This window comes from Nomascus leucogenys, chromosome 22a (genome assembly GCF_006542625.1).
Source record: "Nomascus leucogenys isolate Asia chromosome 22a, Asia_NLE_v1, whole genome shotgun sequence".
Lineage (NCBI taxonomy): Eukaryota > Metazoa > Chordata > Mammalia > Primates > Hylobatidae > Nomascus > Nomascus leucogenys.
In genome coordinates this window covers 137005383-137027097 of record NC_044402.1, presented here as the reverse complement: position 1 = coordinate 137027097, position 21715 = coordinate 137005383, and positions in this window count along the sequence as shown.

The following is a 21715-nucleotide window of genomic DNA, read 5'->3' as shown; positions in this document are numbered from 1 at the left end:
GTTCTTCAACTTTTATCTGCATCTAATTGCACCCAAATAAAAGATTATGTATCTCAAAAATCTTGTAGCTCCATTGAGCTGATACAATCTACCCTATTGACGGACAAGGAAACTGAGGCTACCCTCCATGGGATCTGCTCCCTTAAAATTGAGCCCAGCCCAGGATCCAGCCTGGAATCCTCTGTAAAATTTCAGGCAGCCACCACAGTTTTAAAATTCCATTCATTTCTGTAATTTCTATTAGCCAGATCATTTTATGCTTGACCTTAGCCATACTTTGCAATCTTTTGACTGGGTTTTTCAGATGAGCTGCAAGGTCCTACCTGTTCAATGGTCTCACACCATTCTGGATGATTGGATGTTATATCATACACTATACATAAAACTATTACAACATGACAGAATCATGCATTACAGACCTGACATTCTTCTAACAGGACTTGATAAGAAAGGGAGGTTTTTGCATCTTTTGAGATTATTCCAGAAAGGAAAATGTAAAACAAACCAGCCTACAGATATGGCATAGCCCTTCCATGTGGGTTAGCCTCTTGGAGGCCTGCCATTTCTGCTAGAAGACTTGGTAAATGATTGTAAGGACTAGCAACAGCAGCGACACCTATTCATGAAGCCTATGAGCTTTCAAAGAAATGGTTAAAGGCTGGGGTTTTTATCTGCTGTTTAGCTTGCAGAAATGTCAGGTCAGGTACCATGTGAGATGAACACACCAAGGAGTGTCTAGGACCGGCCCGCAGCCCTGGCATTCCAGGTCTCTCATCTGGTATTCATTAGATAGTAATGTTATTAAGCTTCTAGTCACATAGGAGAAAAAGAACCATGTTCAGAAATGTGAAGGTATTTGAATGTCAACAACCATGCTCTACCTCTAGGGACAAAGTTTTCTTGAAAGAAATGTTATTGCAGCAACAAATCTGTTTTTCTGGTGATTTCACCCTATTTCCACCATGTTGTCATCAAAGTTCACTTTCACAAATGAAGTGGCCTATGTTCCCATTCTTCACGTGGGAAAGGCACTTTGCTGCTCGCTGTAAAGCCTGTCTGTATCTCTCACTACCCCAGCCCCGGGAGGCTGGAGCACGCTGTTCAGCAGGTCAGGCAGGTCCATGGGCTTGGCTGACGTCACACAGCCAAGAAGTGGCAGAGCTGAGTCCCCGCCCAGCACACCCCCCAGGAGGCCCCCTCCACAATCCCTGAGCACTCTATCCCTGCTATGGACTGAATTGTGTCCTCCAAAGATTCACATGTTAAAGCCCTAAACCCCAGTGTGAAAGTGTCTTAGAGATGGAGTCATTAGGGAAGTAATTAAGGTCAAATGAGGTCCTAAAGGTCGGGTCCTTGGAATTGGTGTCCCTAGAGGAAGAGGAAGGAACCACAAGTCCACCCTGCTACACACACACACACACACACACACACACACACACACACAGAGACATACACACACAGCAGAAAGGCTATGTGAGGACACAGAGAGAAGGCAGCTGTCTACACACCCAGAAAAGAATACTCACCAGAAACCACATTTGCTAGCACCTTGGTCATGCACTTTCAGCCTGCAGAACCATGAGAAAATGAACGCCTGTTGCTTAACCCTTGGTCTGTGGTTCTTTGTTATGGCAGCCCCAGCTGATAAGACAGCCCAAAACCATGGAGTGTGAGGGGAGGATCTTAGAGGGACGAAGGAGGGTCCTCTTTAGAAAAGGGCCCAGGAAGCCAGGGCCTGAGGCCACACTCCAAGAAAGTGAGCAGACAATGGGTCCAGGCCATGAGTCCCACAGGGCCAAGAGACGGGGTTGCGCTGACCATGTTGTGGGGTGCGTGCTGCAGCGCCTAAAAAAACATGAATAAGTGAAGACAGAGCCCCAGGTGCTCCCTGAGAGGGACTCTGGGATATGTTTAGGGAGGTGCAGTCAAGGTCAAAGGAGCAGACTCCACTCTTGCCCCAGGAAGGGGACTGCTGCGGGTCTGGGCTTTACACGGGACACTATGCTAAGCCTGGCCAGGCACCACCCCAGAAGCCCAGGGATGGTCACAGGTCATCTCCGAAGGGTGCAGACACAAAAGCAGAGCTGTGCCCCTTGTGTCAGGAAAGCCAGTCTCAGAAAAGGTGCCCTTGGTGTCAGGGCTATCGGTCCTTCTTCTCCAGCCAGCGCAGGAAGCAGGGTCCAAGAGGAGTGTCTCCACTCCATCGGCAGGAGGCAGATGGGGACGCCATCCAATGTCCATGATCAGGCTGAGGACCAGTGGATCTGGGGTGAAGCTGGAAGGTCCTACATGTCAGGGCAAAGCAGGTTCATGCATTTATCAAACTTCTGCTGAGAACCGACTACATCAGACACTGGTTAAAACGGTTGGAGATTCCAGAGAGCACAGGTTCAAGAGCACAGTGGAAGCCCTTAGGGGGAGCGGGGTCTCACCAAAAAGGAGCAAGCCAACCAGTAACTGTACTGTGAGCAGGCATGTGGCAGAGAGAGAGGAGAGCACATCTTCTCAGCAAAGGTAGTTGCAGAAAAGACTACAACGAAGTTTGAACCTGTTGCTGAAAGTGAAGAGACATCCTTGAGGAATTGAAATCTAGATGTGAGATGTTCAAATCTGCCTTTTTGAAAAGCCACTCTGGTGACATTGTGGAGGAGGGTGAATCTGGAGCACATGGGGCCAGCAAGAAGGTGAATACAGTGAGCCCTAAGCCAAGGTGGGGGTGAGACATGGACAAAAAACCATCTGTGAGCCCCTGGGGATGAGCTGGACTAGCAGGACAGAGAGGGAGGAGGACTCCCAGGCCCCCAGGTTTCTGGCTTGGGTAACAGAGAATGATGGAGCCCGTTCATATGGTGGGAAGACAGGAGAACGCGTGGGGGCAGCTGGAGAAAAGGTGGTGGGTGTGAGCAGGCCAGTTTGCCTGAGCTCCTGAGAAGCTGCCATGAAGCTGTCCAGAGAGCAGATGGGAACAGGGATCAGGTCTCAGACAAGAGATCTGGACTGGACGGGCCAAGCAGGGAGCTGCCTGGCCCATGGAGGCCCAACACATGTTAAGGACGCGTTATGGGCGAAATTGTGCCCCCACCCGCAAAATTCACATGTTGAAGCTTCAACCCCCAGAATCTCAGAATGTCACTGAGTTTGGAGATAGGACCTTTGAAAAGGTAATAAGGGTAAATGAAGAAACAAGGGTGGGGCCCCCAACTACAAGACAAGGAGAGAGGCCTCAGGAGGAACCAAACCTCGAGCCGGGACTCCCAGCCTCCAGAACTGGGAGAAACAAATTTCTTTGTTTTAAGCCATCGGTCTGTGGCGCTTTGCTCTGGCAGCCTGAGCTGCCTGATACAGAACCCTGACATTCTATAAGTTTCATCTTATATTTGGACGAGGCTGTTAGGGCGGTCCCTAATCCAATCTGACTGGCGTCTTTATAGGAAGAGGGAATTTGGACACACAGAGGGACACCAGGGATGTCTGCGCACAGACCTTGTGAGGACACAGAAGACAGAAGGCCATCTTCAAGCCACGGAAAAAGAGCTCAGAAGGAATTGAATCTGCCAACTCCTTGATCTTGCATGTCCACCCTCCAGGACTGTGAGAAAACTCCATTTCCGCTATGTGAGCCGCCCTGCCCATGATACTCGGCCCTAGCCGCCCTAGCAGAGGAATGCATCGCCGGAGGACAACCTAGGAAGGTGTGGGTGAGGACAAAAGGGAAATCAAAGGCTACAGAGAAGGATCTGCTCTTGGAGACCCAGGAGAGAGGTAGCCTAGTCCATGGAGCACCAGGAATAGACACTTATGGCAAAGAGTGCGTGATGTGGCCACTCATGAGCAAAAAGCAAGGGCTGTTTCCACAGAGGAACAGGGACAAAGCCAGGTCATGTGGCTGGAAGGAGTGAACGGCAGTTCAGCCTGTGGACACAGCAAGAGCACATGGTGCCACAGGAGGTGTGGACAAAGGACAGGAATGGGGGAGGGAGCAGTGCTGGCGGGGTCAAGGGACAAAGGATCCAGGGAAGATTTTTAGATGTTGTTTCGCTTTGCGTTTTTTTTTTTTTTTTTTTTTTTTTTGAGACGGAGTCTCGCTCTGTCGCCCAGGCTGGAGTGCAGTGGCGCGATCTCGGCTCACTGCAAGCTCCGCCTCCCGGGTTCACGCCATTCTCCTGCCTCAGCCTCTCCGAGTAGCTGGGACTACAGGCGCCCCCCACCACGCCCGGCTAATTTTTTGTATTTTTAGTAGAGACGGGGTTTCACCGTGGTCTCGATCTCCTGACCTCGGGATCCGCTCGCCTCGGCCTCCCAAAGTGCTAGGATTACAAGCGTGAGCCACCGCGCCCGGCCTCGCTTTGCGTTTGGTAAAAAGTGTGTGTGTTATACGAGAAGGCTCAGCCCACTGCTACAGAAGAGGGGAAGTAGCTCGTCAGTGGCTGGAATGCGTTGTCACCAACAAGATCCTGGCATAAAACAAAAGGCACACTCAGCTGGGATTGTGGAGAGAATTCAATGAGGGAGTGATAGAGAGGATGGTGGGCAGCCCTAGGGAAGCAGAAGGGGCCCTGAGACACCTAAGGACAATGCCATTAAACATCCAGGCCTGGGGGATGAGGGGGGAAACGGTGACACCCACGTGTGGTGAGAATTGGAGCCGTGGAAGGGGAGGTGCCTCGTGGAATCTGTGCAGGATGCTGGTGCCGCCTGCCGGAACCACAGTACCGCTCAGGGAGGGCTGCAGAGAAATGGCCTGATGCTGTCTCGTCTCACCTTCTGGTCTCCTGGGAACTCCTGCAGGAATTCTAACCGAGGCTAAAGCACCAGAGCACAGCAAAGAGGGAAGGCCATAGGGTCACGCCACAGGGCACAGAACAGAGTGAATAGGCGGAGCTGTGGGTTAAATTGCGTCTTCCCTCAAAAAAAGCTGTGTTGAAGTCCTACTCTCCGGTACCCTAGAACGTGACCTTATTTGGAAACAGGACTGTTGCAGATGTAATTAGTTAAGATGAGGTCGAAGTGGAGGAAGGTGGCCTCTCATCAGTATGACTGGTGTCCTTACAAGACGACGTCCACGCGTGGACAGACACACAGCGTGAAGCCCTGTAAAGACGAGGGACACAGTGATGCATCCTGGGCCAGCAAAGGAGTGCCAAGGATGACCAGTGACACCAGGAACTCAGAGAAAGGCCTGCAACAGATGCTCCCAGCGCCTCCAGCACGAGCACGGCTCTGCTGGCTCCTTGACCTTGGACTTCCAGCCTCTAGAACTTTGAGACAATCAATTTCTATTGTTTGAAAGTACCAGTTTGGGGCACTTTGTTACAGCAGGAAATTAAGGAGAGGGGTTGGGTACACAGGCTGACCAGCGTGTTTAGGCAGAACAGGGGAGGACGAGGTGACTGACTGGGTGGGAGTGGCAGGAGGGGAAGGCTTCCTGGGAAGAGAAGGGCAGATGAGGTATGTGGTGGGGGTGCTGGAAGAGAGCCCAGAGCGAGCCTGTCCTTCCTCCTTGCTTTCTCCAAGGTCATCTACATTCAGAGGTAGGGTTTGAGCTAGCGGCTGGGGGCTGGAGTGGGAGCTTGAGGAGCCAGGGGAGAGCTGGGGACATCTGGCAGGGAAGGGGGAAGTTTCTGAAGAAGGGTGCAGTCGCCAAGTGCCTAAGGGCTCTGCCCAGATGAAAATCCACCCACTTGATTGGCACCAGTCTACACAGTCATGTGATTTTTCTCCAGCCTGGAATCAGAGGGAGTGACGAGCTGCTTGTGTAAACCCAGGGCTGGGGCTTCAGAGCACCATCCACTAGAGCTTCTGCAAGGAAGGAAATGCACCATCATCGGTACCGCCCAACGGGACGGCCCCGGCCACACTTTAATCCTGGCTGGTGCAACTGAGAAACTGAATTTTTAGAAAGAATTTAAACTTAAATAACCACAGGTGGCGCTTGGCTACCATATTGGACACGACATATAATACAGATGGCGAGGGAAAGTGAGGTCAGTGTGCACCAGGGAGCACCTCAGGTAGCTGGGACCAGCAAGGCTGGAGGCTGGCAAACGTAAGGCTTATCCAGGCAAAGGAACAGTCTGAAGTCATTAGAAACTTAATGATGCAAGGGGTAATTGGCCGCTTGCCTTGGAGTTGCTGGGTAACGAATGTCGTGGGCATTTTTAGGGGTGCAAGTGATGCTGAGGGGTGAGCTCTGCAGTGTGTGGCTGTTTTCTAACATGACAGCTCTTTTCTCCATTGACAGAGGTCACAGCGCCCTCCAAGTACCTTGTGCTCCTATGAAGAGGGAGCAGCTTTCTGAAATGTTTAACACCTTTCCAGATGTGCTGAAGAGATCTGTCCTAGAGATGTTGCAGGCGTGATATTTTCATGGCATTTTAAAGTATCACTGGATCCGTCTTCCGACGTTTTAAAGAAATCCCTTAGGGCTTAGGGGGGATAAGATGCCTGTTGACTAATTAAACTCAGTAACAAGCCATTTGCTCTCTCCTGGGGCTTACTAAGGTACAGATATTTCATAAAGGAGTCCCTAAAGGAATTGCATGTCTGTAGAAAAATATTCAGTCACACTTGCATCATTCACTAAATTCTTCACTCGTTTTATTGATGACAAATGCATTTTTGGAAACTTGGTAGTTTGCCTCCATGCCCATAAGGCTTCTTCTTGTGAATTCTGGAGATCCATGGATGAGGAGCTGTGTTTCCCACACATATGATAGAAAAGCAAGCTGGGATGTGCTTCCCCTGGGGTCCAGGCAGAGGTGCTCAGTCCAGACCTCCTAACTCTCAATTCAGTCCTGTCTGTGACACTATGCAATGTCATCTCTTGAACACCTTAGGCCAAGAACAAAACAAAAATATTTTAAACTCTTCAAAGTTCCATAAAATTTCCACCATCAATATACATGCAGATGCAAGAATAAAGGCAAAAGGAATTGTCTTGTAAACAGCCACACAAAAGAATTCTAAGTATAGAGGAAAAACAAATGTTGGCATACCTGCATTCGTGCCAGCAATGGAAAGGCCCACACAAATTAGATCAAGTGGTAGACCATCCCTTTTAAGAAAGTACTAGAAACCCAGCCATGGGGTCTGAACTGCAGTTTACACCATGCTAAAGGCTGCTCTGCCTTCCAATGCCAACCGCCAGTTGTAAATCTCCAGCTGCCAGGAGACCAGGTGGCCTGTCATGTGTTTCTCAATAAAATTAACAGGATTCATAAAAACCTACCTTGTACAATATTCTTCTTGGATTAACCAAAAAATCTGTGTTAGCTCCTTGTTTAGGCTGGCTGTGGGCTCAGCCAGTGTCAGCTTGGGGCTGCCAGTCACAGGGGCCACGGGGTCTGGGCCCTACTGGTTCCACGCCCTGGTGGTTCCCTGCTCTCATGTTTCCACACCCTGGTGTTTCCCTGCCCTCATGGTTCCACGCCCTGGTGGTTCCCTGCTCTCATTGTTCTATGTCCTCACCATTCCAGCTCAGCAGCCATGGCATAGGGGAAATCCATCCAACTACTGATCTGTGAATTTTTCATGTATAATCCCTTAGTGCTCTATTTTTTTTCCATTTACTCAAACCTAATTGACAAAGTCATTCAGAGAAACTTTATTAAATATTGCCATTTCAGAAGTAAGAGCTTTTATTTTAAAGGCGTGGTTATGATGTCACTTGGGGATTTTGAAAAACAACTTTGTTTCAAAATCTACGAAGTTGGCCTTACCTCTTGAAGTCTGAGTGTTATCTCAGTAAAGTGAGTATTCCCAGACGATGCTTTCAGAGGGGAACAAGCTGGTCAACCCATACACAGGTGACCAAAACAGCAATCGCTCTCTCTAGCCAAACATCACGTGAGGTTTCTCTTACTAAAGCAACATCCAAAGCCCGCTTTGGCTCCTGCGGGTAAAAATCAATTACAACATCAGCATGAAGAGCGGGATTTCATGATTAATGGAGTCATTCTATACAGAGTATTTAGCAGCATAGCTAAAGTCCTTCATGAGCTGTGAAGCTAGACAAACAAAAGTAGCTTTGGCTTGTGAGTTTTGTTCTCAGTGGGAAAATATCATTCAAAATAATATTTCATGTTTATCTCTTCTTCTGAAGGTTACATGCCAGGTACTGGAGGTGGAGGTGAGAGTCGGGAGAACCAGGCAGAGGCTGGATTGGAAGCTTTCCCATCGCCCACTGGAAGCAATGTCCTCATCATGCTTCACTCCTGGGACATGGGAGGGTGCGCCATGATGATACAGGTTTTGTTGCGCTGACTGATACTGTTTACATATCTATCCACACTCAGCACTCAGCACCACCACCTGCTCCTGCAGGTAATTAGAGAGGAGCCTCGCTTCCCCGGGGCTGTCACTTGTGTGTCTTGGCACGATTTATGTTTTTTGGTTTTCATTAAAGGAACCCACAGATAGTTGCTTTCAAAAACCCAGCCTGCCCTAAGGACAGACATGGTAAGTCTTGGCCAAATTTATGGGAGTTTCATGAACATGCATAAAACAGTCAGCTGGGTCTGAATGAGTGAAAGATCTTTGTTACCACAAAGGGCACAGGACATATTCATTACTTCCTAAATTCAGCAAATGTGTGTGGGTCCTCCTGTGTCCTGGGCACTGCACGAGGACCCGAAGACGTAAGAGGAGGAGGACTCGGTTTGCCGTTTGTTGCTTCCACTGCCTTCTTCCACCTCCTTTTATGCGAAAAGTGTAGTAGAGGCTGGAGAACCCACAAACGAGATCCACATTCTTCCCTGTCCTGGCGTTCCCAAAGCGACTTGGTTCCCATTCTTCCCATCTCTTCTTGGCCATCCCCGAGGCTGCTGGACAAGCAGTGGACAGACTGGTGTCCAGGGACAGTCAGGTCAAAAAGTCGCTCAGGTGAGCATATGGAGTAGATTCTGATTCTGGTCCTGGAGGAATTCCACCTCCTTCAGGTAGCCCTCGGGGGCTGATAAACCAAACTGGAACCCCATCTCTTTGCCATCATGCTATTCCAACAATCCTGAGTTAAGTGACTTTAGGGAACGGTGCGCGACCATCACTTACACAGGCCCGCGCTCAGACAGAGGGTTATGCAAGTTGTCAGTGCAGGTGGGGCTGTAAACTTGCTATTTATGTTCCCCACTTTTACGAATTTTTGGAAACGTGAATTCCTCAAACAGTATGCATGTAACCACAGGATGTGGTTTTAGAAACAAATCGCAGAGGACTATTAAAATAGAAAAGAACTTCACCTTTGGAATGTAAGAACGAAGACCTCTGAAAAATCTATATTAAAAGAGTGACAACCCACATGTTCTCGCCTATAAGTGGGAGCTGAACAATGAAAACACAGGGACACGGGGAGGGGAGCAACACACACTGGGGCCTGTCAGGGTGGGGAGTGAGGGGAGAGAGAACATCGGGATAAATAGCTAATGAATGCTTGGCTTACTACCTAAGTGATGAGTTGACAGGTGCAGCAAACCACCATGGCACACGTTTACCTATGTAACAAACCTGCACATCCTGCACATGCATCCCGGCACTTAAAAATAAAAATTAATTAAGAAAATAAAAAAATTAAAAATTGAAGAGTAGCGACACAGAAAGGATTCTTCAAGATAACCAAGAAGATTGCAATGCAATGTGCTGTCTGGATAAAGTTAAATCTGCCACATTTGCCAATGGTGAAATTGAGCTTATCAATTGGCTCATTTGATAACCATTCTCCCAGCCCCTCTGGTATGTAGGGGCCTGTGAGGGACACCAGGCATTTACCTGTGTGTCAAAAGCTTTCTCACGCATGTTCTCAATCCTTCTTTCACCATAATGTCAAACAATAGAGCAAGGCTAAACACAAAAAGGCAGACCAGCAAGAAACCAGGGTAACCAGAGCTAATGGGACAAGTACACCACACACAGCAGTGTAGAAAGGGCTTATAGGACCATCTCCATGAATTTGCAGAGCACCTTTGGAGACAGATACTTGTATGGGGTCCACGTTCTAGCAGAATCAAGTCTCTGTCTGAGAAGCCGAGTCACTTGTGCAGAGCAAGAATTTTCATCTAGGTATGTCTGGTTCCCAAACCCTGTCACCATCTCTGCACCAGAATGTGCCAGAGAGAGAAGCAGGCTGCAGTTGGCAGGCAGAGGAGCCAGCTTCCTGGGGCCAGCAGTCCTTGCTTCCAGAACCAGTCTGTACACTGGGAAGTCCATTCCAGGGAAGTCCAGAATGACAGTCTGGGCTTAGCAAGATCCTGGCAGTGCAGATCCAAGATGGTGGGATCCACTGAGGATGGGTCCAGCAGTCCACCCAGCAGCCAGGGACATCCGAGAAACAGCTCCCAAAATGGAATGACACACACTTCATCGGGAGCTCAAAGCCAGAACGGACCCCAGTGGTCTTTATCCTCTCAGGCTGGGCAGTTTCTTGGAACTGAATTAAAACCCAAATGGGTCCACTCTGTATGTTTCCTAATTAAGGGAGGGGTTAACAAAAGCAGCCGTCATCTCCCTGCATCCATTCAATTGCTTATTAGGTGCAAGAGCCTCTGTTAATCCTACTATGTTGAAAGGCATAGGCCCTGTGCTAGAACCTGGAGATACAGGGGTACTGAAGGTACCTCCCCAAGTAGCACTTTTCTTGGAATATGATGCAATGAGACACTAACCATAGAGAACCTAACAAAACTCTGCTGAGTATGCAAACAGATGGGCATTTGCTAGATCAAGTAACCGAAAGGAGGCACTAAATATAAAAGAAGAGCTTATTACAGAAATGACCGTCTCTTAAAGCAAAGCAATGCTTTGAGATTACAGCTACAGCAGGGAGCTTGGCTTCCCCAATAAAGGATCTTCGCAAAGTCCCTCTGGCCTCCCCTAAAAACAGTACCTCATTTCAGATATTTCAGGATTTATCATCAAAAACAAGCCACATGGTTTGGTTTTTCCAGCCTTTCTAGACAACTATCTTTATCCCAGGGATCCAGCTTCTAAGAATAACTTTCTACCCATAAGGCAATCCATACTATTTTTATGCACTGTCAGGAAAAAAGAAAGAATTGTCATTTTAACAATCTTATGGTAATCTTTTAAGACCAAATCTAGCCATCAGAAAGAAAGGAGGGGAAAAGTGAGTCTCAAAGTTGAAAAGTTGGTGTAATTTGATGTTAAACCTACCTTCTCATCTTTCCTTCATTTTGACTGGAACACCGAAGGTTCTATTTGCCACTTTTAGATATCACTCCTGGCATGCCATCTTATTTGGCCTTTGGATGACTTCTGGCTTTGGAGGATTCTGTAAAACAAATCTATATTTCATCAGGTGTATCTGTTCTTGAAACCAACAACTCAAGGACTGATACCCAAACCTATAACTTGAAAAAGGGGGAAGAAAGAGGAAAATTCTTTAGTAAATTGGATTTGGATTTCTGGCAGGGCTGTTTTACTCTTGGCAGCTGGGCTGACTGTCTCAGAATATCCACTGGCTTCCTGATGTGGAGTCTGCATAGACGAATTTCTTTATCTGGAGTCACCCCAGATGGCGGCAGCGACTTCAGAACCAGCCAGTCTGAGGTCCGCATGAGGGACTCCCAATCAGCTGTGTCCAGTGGGCCAGTCGGGTGGCATTCCTGGAGCTTCAAAATACCCAGAGCTCAAGCCAAGACTGCCAGGAGCGCCTGGTTTTGTGCCAAGAACATAGCCACATTTTCATTTTTTTTCTTTTCACTTTGTGGGTCTGATAGTACTTTATAAGTAAAAGCCCATGGAGATAATTCTTTTTCTTTCACTGAAAAAAAAAAAGACAATCCATATGCTATTCACTAGCTCAGTTTTCAGGGCACTGAGCAGGAAACCATTTGACATCATGAGAGGACCGATTCCAAGGATGTCTCCTGATAAGATGACTGTTGGTGGACTCTAGCTGTCTCTCTGTAATAATTTCGGAATGTATCTATTGACGATGGAGTGTGAGACAATTGTTTAATCAGCTTAAATCAACCAGGTTCCAGCTTTCACAGTGTTTGTTATCACTGCATTAACTCTAAAGGCAGCACAAGGCAATGCGAAGAGCTTAGGGCTTAGAGTTAGAAGCTCTGACTTTTGCTCATTCATTCATTGATTCATTCAACAATTATGCATTGAGTACTTGGCAAAGAGCCGGCGTGCTGCTCAAAACTGGGTGCACAGGGACAATCTAGTTCCCAGTTCAGGCTCACTCTATTTGGAGAAAGGTGTGGTAAAAGAAGGCAAGTCAAAGTGCTACAGAGCCCAGAGAGACAAATAACTTCTAAGCATCTGCTGGTAAGAATTACCCTACCTTGAGTGCACAAGGTTACCAGGCACTATACCATATGCTTTACACACGCTATCCGATTTAATCCTCAAAGCCAGCCCACGAAGAAGATACCCGACTATCCCCAAATTATTTCAGATGTGGAAACCAAAGCTCTGAGGTATTAAATAACTTCTCCAAACTCACACAGAGGGGAAGCCAGAACTAAAACCCAGGTCGACTTGAACCCAAAGGTCAAGTTCTTTACCATCTTTTTGCACATTATTTGTTTATCTTAAGACCTCCAAGACCAGCCCTTTCTCTCTGTCTCCTGCAGGTACCTTGGTAGTGGGGTGGACAGGTAAAAAATAATGCGCATATGCAAAGCATTCTTCGGAAACTCCTGAGTCTTCCATACAAGGAAATGCTCAGTGAACTAAGAAAGATTTTGAGACCTTTTAACAATCTTGTAACTTAACTTGAAGTTGAGATATGGTTACTTAAAGGTAACTTACTCAACTGATTTTCAGATTCTTTTCTGTAGCCAAGCTTAACTGCCGCAAGATTTCTAAGACCTTAGGATGCCAACCTGGCTCACTTCCTGGGCATTTACGGCAGGGTCTGCCTCTGCAGGTGCTTGCTAGGAACCGTCTCTCTAAGATGCTGTTGACAGCCACTCACTGTAATGAGGCTCCACAAGTGTTGGACATCTCCATTTTTTGCAGGTCCCTCTGTCCTACGTAATGGATTCGTTGCATGAGATTGGAGGCAGCCAAGCTCCACAGTTCACATGGAATTTCCTCCTGCTCTGGCTCGCCTTAGTGGAGCCAGTTGTACAGGCCTAATTGCCTCTCCATTACAAAAAGGTACCTTGCGGATCAGTTGTAATCCATGACCTCAGGCTCTTCCTAAAGTGGTTTTAAATTGGTTCACACACATCTCATATGTCTCCTATGACTTAATATTTCCATGTTATGTTGAACACATTTCTTGGGATGGGTGGACATGCATTATAATCATTTGCCTGGATATCACCCAAGCCAGGGATAAATACACATTCACAGAAGAAACCATTTCCTCCCCATCTCCCCCCACCACAAAAGACTTACTTATTTAACAGTACAGGTAGGTGCCTCTGGAGCAAATGTTTTCCATTGCACTCAATGCAAGCCACTGTCGTCATGCGACTTTCCCTACAGCCATCTTTTACAACCCTTGAAAGGCATGCTCCATCAGGGTCTGTCTTGAGATTGTGTTTCCCAAGATGTTCACCCACAGGGTGAGCCTAAGATGGATTTGCGCCATTACTTACCTCTCTATTTGGTCTGCCTCTGGGAAGCTCAGACTTAAAAAACAAAACCAAACTCAACTCTTAGACTTTGTGGAACCTGACTCCTCATTCTAACCTGAAGATAATCAGAGTCACCTGGAAAGTTTTAAAACGTGTGCATTGTGGGGCCCACCCCGGCGTTCCTACACCAAACGCTCCACGGGTAGACCCTGAGGGATCTCTTTTGTTTCAAAACCTTCCCAGTTGGGTCTCCTTGCTGCCTTGGAAACCCTGCCATGTTCAATATTAGCACAACAGGCTAAACGAGCTCTGCGGGCCAGTTGGAATGTTCTACAGTGAAAGGGCTCCACGGTCAAGGACGCTAAAAGGCTTTATTCCAGGACTCCTCAGAGGTTGAGATGTGCCCAGGATGCATTGGGAATTTCCCACAATGCAATGCAGCATTTCTTACACATATTGGTCTACAAAGCACTCTTTCTCAGGGAGTGCCGCTAGAAGTTTAACTCAGCAGAAACCCCTCACCCCAAGAACAATCCTAACACTATCCCCTGCAGACGGCAAGCAAGTCACCTGCCCCTGCTGCATCTGTTTTTTCTCAATAAAATAACGTTGGCCTGCACCTGTTACTGGCTAGGTGTGTTATGCCTGCGCACAGCAAGCCAATCACTCAGTGATGGGTTTTCCAAAAGAGAAAAGATTTTATTCACAAGGCTACCATGTGAGGAGATGGGAGAACAAATCTCAAATCTCCCTCCAGGAAAATAGAGCTTAGGGATATTTATGGGATAGAAAGCAGGTGGTCTAAAGCGTGGGGAAAGGTGGCTAGCAGGTAGGAAAAGTGAGGTAATTGGGGCATCTGCACAAGTGGAAATGAGCCACGTGGTTCTTCATACCAGATATGCAGAAAATGGCCACAGGCGCATAATCTGAGGGTGGAGTTCTTGGCCCTCTGATATCAAAAGGTCACTCTTCCAGCACCCCAGCAGGTGGGCTGGTGGGCTTAACTGGCTTGAACTGGACAAGAGCTGCCCCCTAGTTCCTGAAAAGCAATTTTAAACACCTGTTACTGGTCCGGGTGTGGTGGCTCATGCCTGTAATCCCAGCACTTTGGGAGGCCAAGCCGGGTGGATTACCTGAGGTCAGGAGTTCAAGACCAGCCTGGTCAACATGGCAAAATCCCGTCTCTACTAAAATTACAAAAATTAGCCGAGTGTGGTGGCATGCACCTGTAATCCCTGCTACTCTGGAGGCTGAGGGAGGAGAATCACTTGAACCCGGGATATGGAGGTTGCAGTGAGCCGAGATTGCATCAGAGATGCTGTGCCAGCTCTCAGCATCAGAGCCAGGACATCGGGACACAGCAGCACTCCACACATCACTGGCAAAAGCGCAGCAGTTAGCCTTGCAACTCAACAGTGTGTTACCTCCAAATAGTTGAGTGCCAACCACTTGACACATGTGTGTGCACATGCACATGCAAACACATACACACAAAAACATACTAAGCACACACACATACATATACACACCACACACACTACACACACCCCTACACAACACACTGCACACACATACACACCACACACAATGCACACACCCACCACACCACACTGCACACACACATACATATACATACAACACAATACACATACCCACACACAACACACTGCACACACATCACACACATAAATAAACACAATACATACACCAACCACAACACACTGCACACACACACATACATATACACACTGCACACACAATACACACACCCACACACAACACACTGCACACACACATACACACCACACACAACACAGTACATACACCCACCACAACACACTGCACACACACATACATATACACATCACACACACAATACACACACCCACACACAATGCATTGCACACACATATACACACCACACACAACACAATGCACACACCCGCACACAACACACTGTACACACACATATATATACAGACCACACACACAACACAATACATACACCCACAACACACTGCACACACAACACACACACACAACACAGCAGGCTGCATACACACATATACACACCACACACAACACAATACACAAACCCACCACAGCACACTGTACACACACACATATATCTACACACCACACACACAATACACGCACCCATCACAACATACTGCACACACACAACATACATATACACACCACACACACAAAATACATATGCTCATCACAACACACTGCACACACACACACATATATACATGCCACATACAATACATACACACAACACACTGCACACACACACAATAAACACATACAAAATACACACAACACACTGCACACACACATACACACACGCCACACACAACACACACACTCCATACACACATATATACACATATGCTCATATGCACACACCCCACACACAGCACAACACGCACACTATAGACAGACACCCCATTCACACACTATACACACACCACACACACACAATATACACACACTATGGACTCACACCCCATACACACACATATACATATACCCCACACACAACACACCAAATACACACAACACAACACACACACACACACACATACACACTCCACAGGCAGCACAACATAAAACACACCACGCACACACATACACACCCATAAAATCACCCAAAATGTCAAGCTGTCCTCTCTGGAGCTTGGGTCATTTTTGCCATTGCGTAGCTGCTCTTGCTAAAGGAAGTGCTTCCTTATCCTTTCTCGCTTTCGCCACTGTGAGTCAGGAACATGATCTTTATGTTTAAAGATGTCACGTGTGCACTACTGACCACACTCTGGGGTGTTGACTGAGGCTTAACAGCTCGCTTCACAAAGTCGACGAAGCATGAGAGGAGTGTCGACCTTGTGCCAGCTGGCAGGGCAGGGGCACGCTGAAGCCATCAGGACTACACTTTCGGGAGAACTACTCCAGCCTTCATGTGAAGGGTGACTTGGATGGACAAGACGAGGTCGGAGACAAACTGACGAGGAGACACGAGAGCGACAAGATGAAGGCGGCAGCGCGGGTGGTTGATGACAAGGAGGACTGGCCTGCTTGGAGAAGGCGAACCCATGAGGAAATTGCTCCAGCTTCCTGGTAAACACAGACTGACTGCATTGCTTATCTCCCATCCCCCCTCAGTCTGGGTCCGCTCAGGAGATGCCCATTTGAACAAGGAAAGTTTCATACTCAGAATATGACCCATAACAACGAATAACTGGCTTCCCTTTCTAAAAGCTCACGATCGTGGCAGCAGAGAAAATAACAATCGACAACTAGAAATACACGTACAGAGATGTGTGTGTGTGTATTTGCCTTTTCCTCTCACCTTTTGCTCTCCGTCGTCTTCCCAAACCATAATGACATCAGAAGGCCAGAGAGGGAGAAAACCAACAAGAAACAAACCTATTTGTGCCACGAAACCCAAGATGTAAACACCCCACTGGGGGAGATTAAAAGCATTATGTTCTCAAAAACCCTGGTGGGATATGAGACTCTGTATCTCGTCCTCACTTCAAACAGTCAGAAGCTCGCCTCACCTGCCTGGGCAGAAGACCTAAGTTCACCCCATCAGGAAAGCAGACCGGAGGCTCTGGGCTTCGGGACACCAGGCACAGGCGATGGGGGCACACAGCAAAGCCTAAAAATAGGGCAACTATGTGAAGGTTACACGCTGGATGCTGCGGCTCCTCCATGCCCCTCCCAGGCCCCTTCTCAGGTTGATACTTCCAGGGACATTGAACAATTTTTCTCCGGAAAAATAGGCCAGCCTGAGAAGAAGGCCCCTCAGCCACTAACACCCAGGGAGACCACAGGGGGACATCTGGAGACCTCAGCGAAATTCACTGGTCACCAAGCCCAGCTCAGCACAGAGCTTCCAGCCGGGCTTCTAGTCCTCATCGTAAAATGTGACTCCATCGCCAAAGATCAGTAGCTATTTGAGAAAAGCCCTACTGTGAAACGCAGAAAACAGAAGGAGGAAACAGGAAAAGAGAGGAAGAGGGAAAGCTTCGGTGGCCCAGCGTGAAGCAAGGCCCTGCGTGGGAGGAGGCAGGGCTGACAGTGTGCATACCTGCGTGTAGGACTAACAGCACACATGCCTATGTATAGGGCTGACAGTGTGCACATCTGTGTGTAGGGCTAACAGTGTGTACACCTATGGGTAGAGTAAGGCTGACAGTGCACACATCTGTGTGTAGTTCTGACACTGCTCACACTTACATACAGGGTTAACAGCGTGCACTCCTATATGTAGGGCTGACAATGCACACACCTGTGTGTAGGTCTGACAGTACACACACCTGTGTGTAGGGCTGACAGTGCCCACACCTATGTGTCCACCTGTCGGTGGACAGAAATGTCCCTGGAGTGGGTTGAATAGTGTCCCCCAAAACAATACGTCCCCTGGAACCTGTGGATGGGGCCTTCACTGGAAAGAGTCTTTGCAGATGTAATTAACTCAAATATCTCGAGATGAGACCATCCTGGAATTAGGATGGGCCCTAAATCCAATGACAAGTGCTCTTAGATGAGAAGGGGAGGCAAAATGAGACAGAGGTGGAGGCAGAGTGAAGACAGAGGCAGAGACGGGAGTGATGCATCTTCCAACCCAGGCTTGCCAGCCACACCAGGAACCGACCACCCTGCAGACCCTCCAGAAGAACCAACCCTGACCACACCTTGACTTCTGGCCCCCAGAAGTGTGACAGCATGAATCTCGGTGGTTGTAATCCAACCAGTTTGTGGCAATTGGTCACGGCGGCTTTAGGAAGCTAATAGAGTCCTCACACTGTCTGAGCAGGAGGCAGGAGGCAGCAGGCAGCGTGCCTGGGCACAGGCTTTAGCCCTGACCAGTGGTGTTCAGATGCCAGCTCACAGGCCAGTGCCCTGCGGCCCCTCACCCCCTCTCCTGCTTCCCTTCTCTCTGAAATGAGTGGCCTCATCCTTTGCACTAGCACTGCCTACCTGGCTGGGATGGGTTGTGGTGGCACACAATGGCTCTTTCCATCTCTGGGTTGAATTTTAGGCTGTACGTGAGAGGCCAGGCACACAGCAAGTGCTCAGTAAATGCTCCTATTTCATTCATTACCTTATCTCTGTTAGGCTTGTGTCCCCCCAAAATTCATATTTTGAAGCCCTCACCCCCAGTCTGGCTATATTTGAAGTAGGGCCTCTACGGAAGTAATTAAGGTTAACTGAGGGCATAAGGATGGGGCCCTGCCCAATAGGATTTGTGTCCTCTTAAGAGAGACACCAGAGAGCTCATTCTATCTCTCCCAACACAAAGAGGCCATGTGCGTACACAGTGAGATAGCGGCCACCTCAAAGCCAAGATGGGAGGCCTCAGAATGAAACCTACCTCACTGGCACCTTGACCTTGGACTTCCCAGCCTCCAGAACTCTGAGAGATTTCTGGTGTTTAGGCCTCCCAGTCCGAGACGCCTTGTTGCAGCAGCTGAGCTGACTGATACACCATCTGAGCTCTGTTCTCCTGGGGCCTCCTTTGGCCCTAAGCTGAGGATTTGGGAGCAAGTACCCCAGTCAGGGAGTGGGTGAGGCAGGAGAGGGGAGGGGAAAAATCCAGTAGAAGGTGTGATCAAGGGGAGACTCAGAGCATAACGCACACCCTGAAGCTGGTCCTGCCTTGTGGCACAGGAGCTGGGCTCTTACACAGCCATACTGCCAGGCACTGACTGTGGGACTCCAAAGCATGTCCGGCCCTCCTTATGTTGAGGGGTCCCAGTACCCAAGGGCAACAGCTTGAGGGGTGCAGGTCAAGTTTTCAGTAACTCAGTGCACAGGCCATGTGGGGAAGGGCCGGGCAGAGGGCAGGGGATAGAGAGCCGTGGGCACCAGGCACCTCTGCCCGTGCCCAGATTAGATTTTACATGTAGAGATGACCCTAATTCCTTGGCTTAAAAAAATTTGGTGTGAGGGAGGGGGCAATATGATGGAGACATTGGGCCTCACTGACCAGGTAAGACTGTGAGCGATGGAGACACCGGGTCGGGGCTGGCCAGGTGAGACCATGAACCCACTGTGAAAATGTGGTCTCCACCTCCTCTGAACCACCACGGAGACCAGCACAGGCCACTGTGGTGTGTGCCACCAGGCAGGGATGAGGAGAGGAGCTCAGGCTTAAAGAGAGTTGCCCCTTCCTTCTGGAAACACAAGTCTAGTGGTACATTCTACAGCAGGGAAGAGCTGAGTGCCATAATAGAATTAAAATTTTGCTTCCCCACAAGTTCTATTTATACTAATCCTGTTATTGTCTCAAGAGGCCCCGCCTTAGGTCCGGGGGTGAAAACTGCTTGCTGCCCTTGGTGTCCGGGTCTCAGCCCAGGCTTGTGCTCGTGAACAGTGCTCCAGAGGGTCACCCACCACGCATCCCACACTCTATGGGCACCGCCTGCAGCAAGGATGCAGCTCGAGGGTCTGCCTGGGGTCAAGGGATCCTCAAGAACAACCAGAGCTTTCGAAAACCTCCAGGGAAAAAGGGAAACCCATCGGACAGATGTCGTTTTTGGCTAAGCAGGATTCCCAGATAGTCATGAACTCTGAGCTGCTTGTTTGATTGTCCCAGCGGGGAAGACAAAGTCTCAGGCTGCACAGCAAAGCCAGAAGGAGGCTACAGCCATTGACCTGCAGAGCCCGGAGGCCTCTCTGTCCACTTTCCCGACTTCCTGGCCCCGAGCCTCCTTTTCTGTCCTCACTGGGAGTGGACGTGACGATCTTTGATTCCTGCCGTCAATAGCTCTTACCGCACCATGATGACAATATCAGTGTTTGTCAACTTCTGAACACCTCTCAGACACCTCCGCTTTTCCTTAAACTGTCTACCCCCAAAAGTGACGGCATCCCAGGAACTGAGGCCTGCCATCCCCATATGTCATCCCGGGGGCTTGCGCTCTGAGGTCCTGGCCATCGTTGGGCCAGGATAGGAGGACTCCTCCTTTTTAAGCCTTCCCAATTTCCCCAATCTAAGGGATCCTTCCAGAATCCTTCTCACCATGTTGCCCCTTAATGATTTCTCTATGTCTGACTCCCCCTCTCCCCTTCCAGGCTGGGAGCATTTTAACAGGAAAAAAAAATTACCCTCCAGCCATCTGTGACATTTTTAAGACAAGCACAGGGCAGGGCACACAGTGGTCGCACACTAAAGCTTGTCCATCAGTGAGTGAACGAATGAACGTGTGGATGGATGAATAAATTAACAAGAACGAGTGTGGAATACGTCGCAGGGAAAGACATTCACCGTCTGCACAGCTGGGCAATGGACGATTTTTCATTTACACTTTGGGCTCCGCATGAAATTCAAATTCTCATTACAGTGTGGCACGAAACACAATTCATACTTTTAACAACGGCCCTGAGAAACACAACGGTGGGGAAACCTTTAATGCGTTCGTCCTATTGATGAGCCCCGCGTAAAGGAATGAAAAGATTAGCTTCAAACACTTTCATGTGAAAGGCTAAAAGGAAGCAAATCCAGCATGGCATGGTGGAGCCCAAGGCCCTTTCAGACACGCCACCGCCACCGACAGGACATGTTTGCCGCTCGCCCCATGACATGTTGCCGTGCCAACATACATTCTGAGTCACCCAAGCAGATTTAATGCCATCGCCACAATGACTTTCTCTTCGCCTTTTCTTCTGAAAACTGTTAAAGGGAAGATGCCGACCTACCTAGGAAATGATTTTAATCAGTTTAGTTCCGGAAATAACTATGGAAATTCAGATTTTTTTCATTCTGCTGCTTCTGAGCATTACAGGGTAACAAATGGCTGATGAAGCCACCACTTTTTTTCTCCCAACCCGTCGGGAGAAATGACATGATTGTCAGCCATCCCGAATCCCACATGGAACGGTCTGGGTGCATAAGCATATGAAAAGCCAACAAAAATGAAACTTTTGAAAAATAAGAAAAACTCCAGAATTGGGCATTCCTCTTCCCATGCCATCCAGATAAGCATATCCCCCTTCACAGGGGTCCTGCCCCAGGGCTGTTGATCTCAGAGCTGGAGAAGCCCAGCCCCGAAAAACCAAGACAAAAGCCATAAGCACCACGCCCGACAGCAATAGACAGGTGAACATGAACCCCTCGTAGACTTCAGACAAACCCGGAACGAATGAGGCAC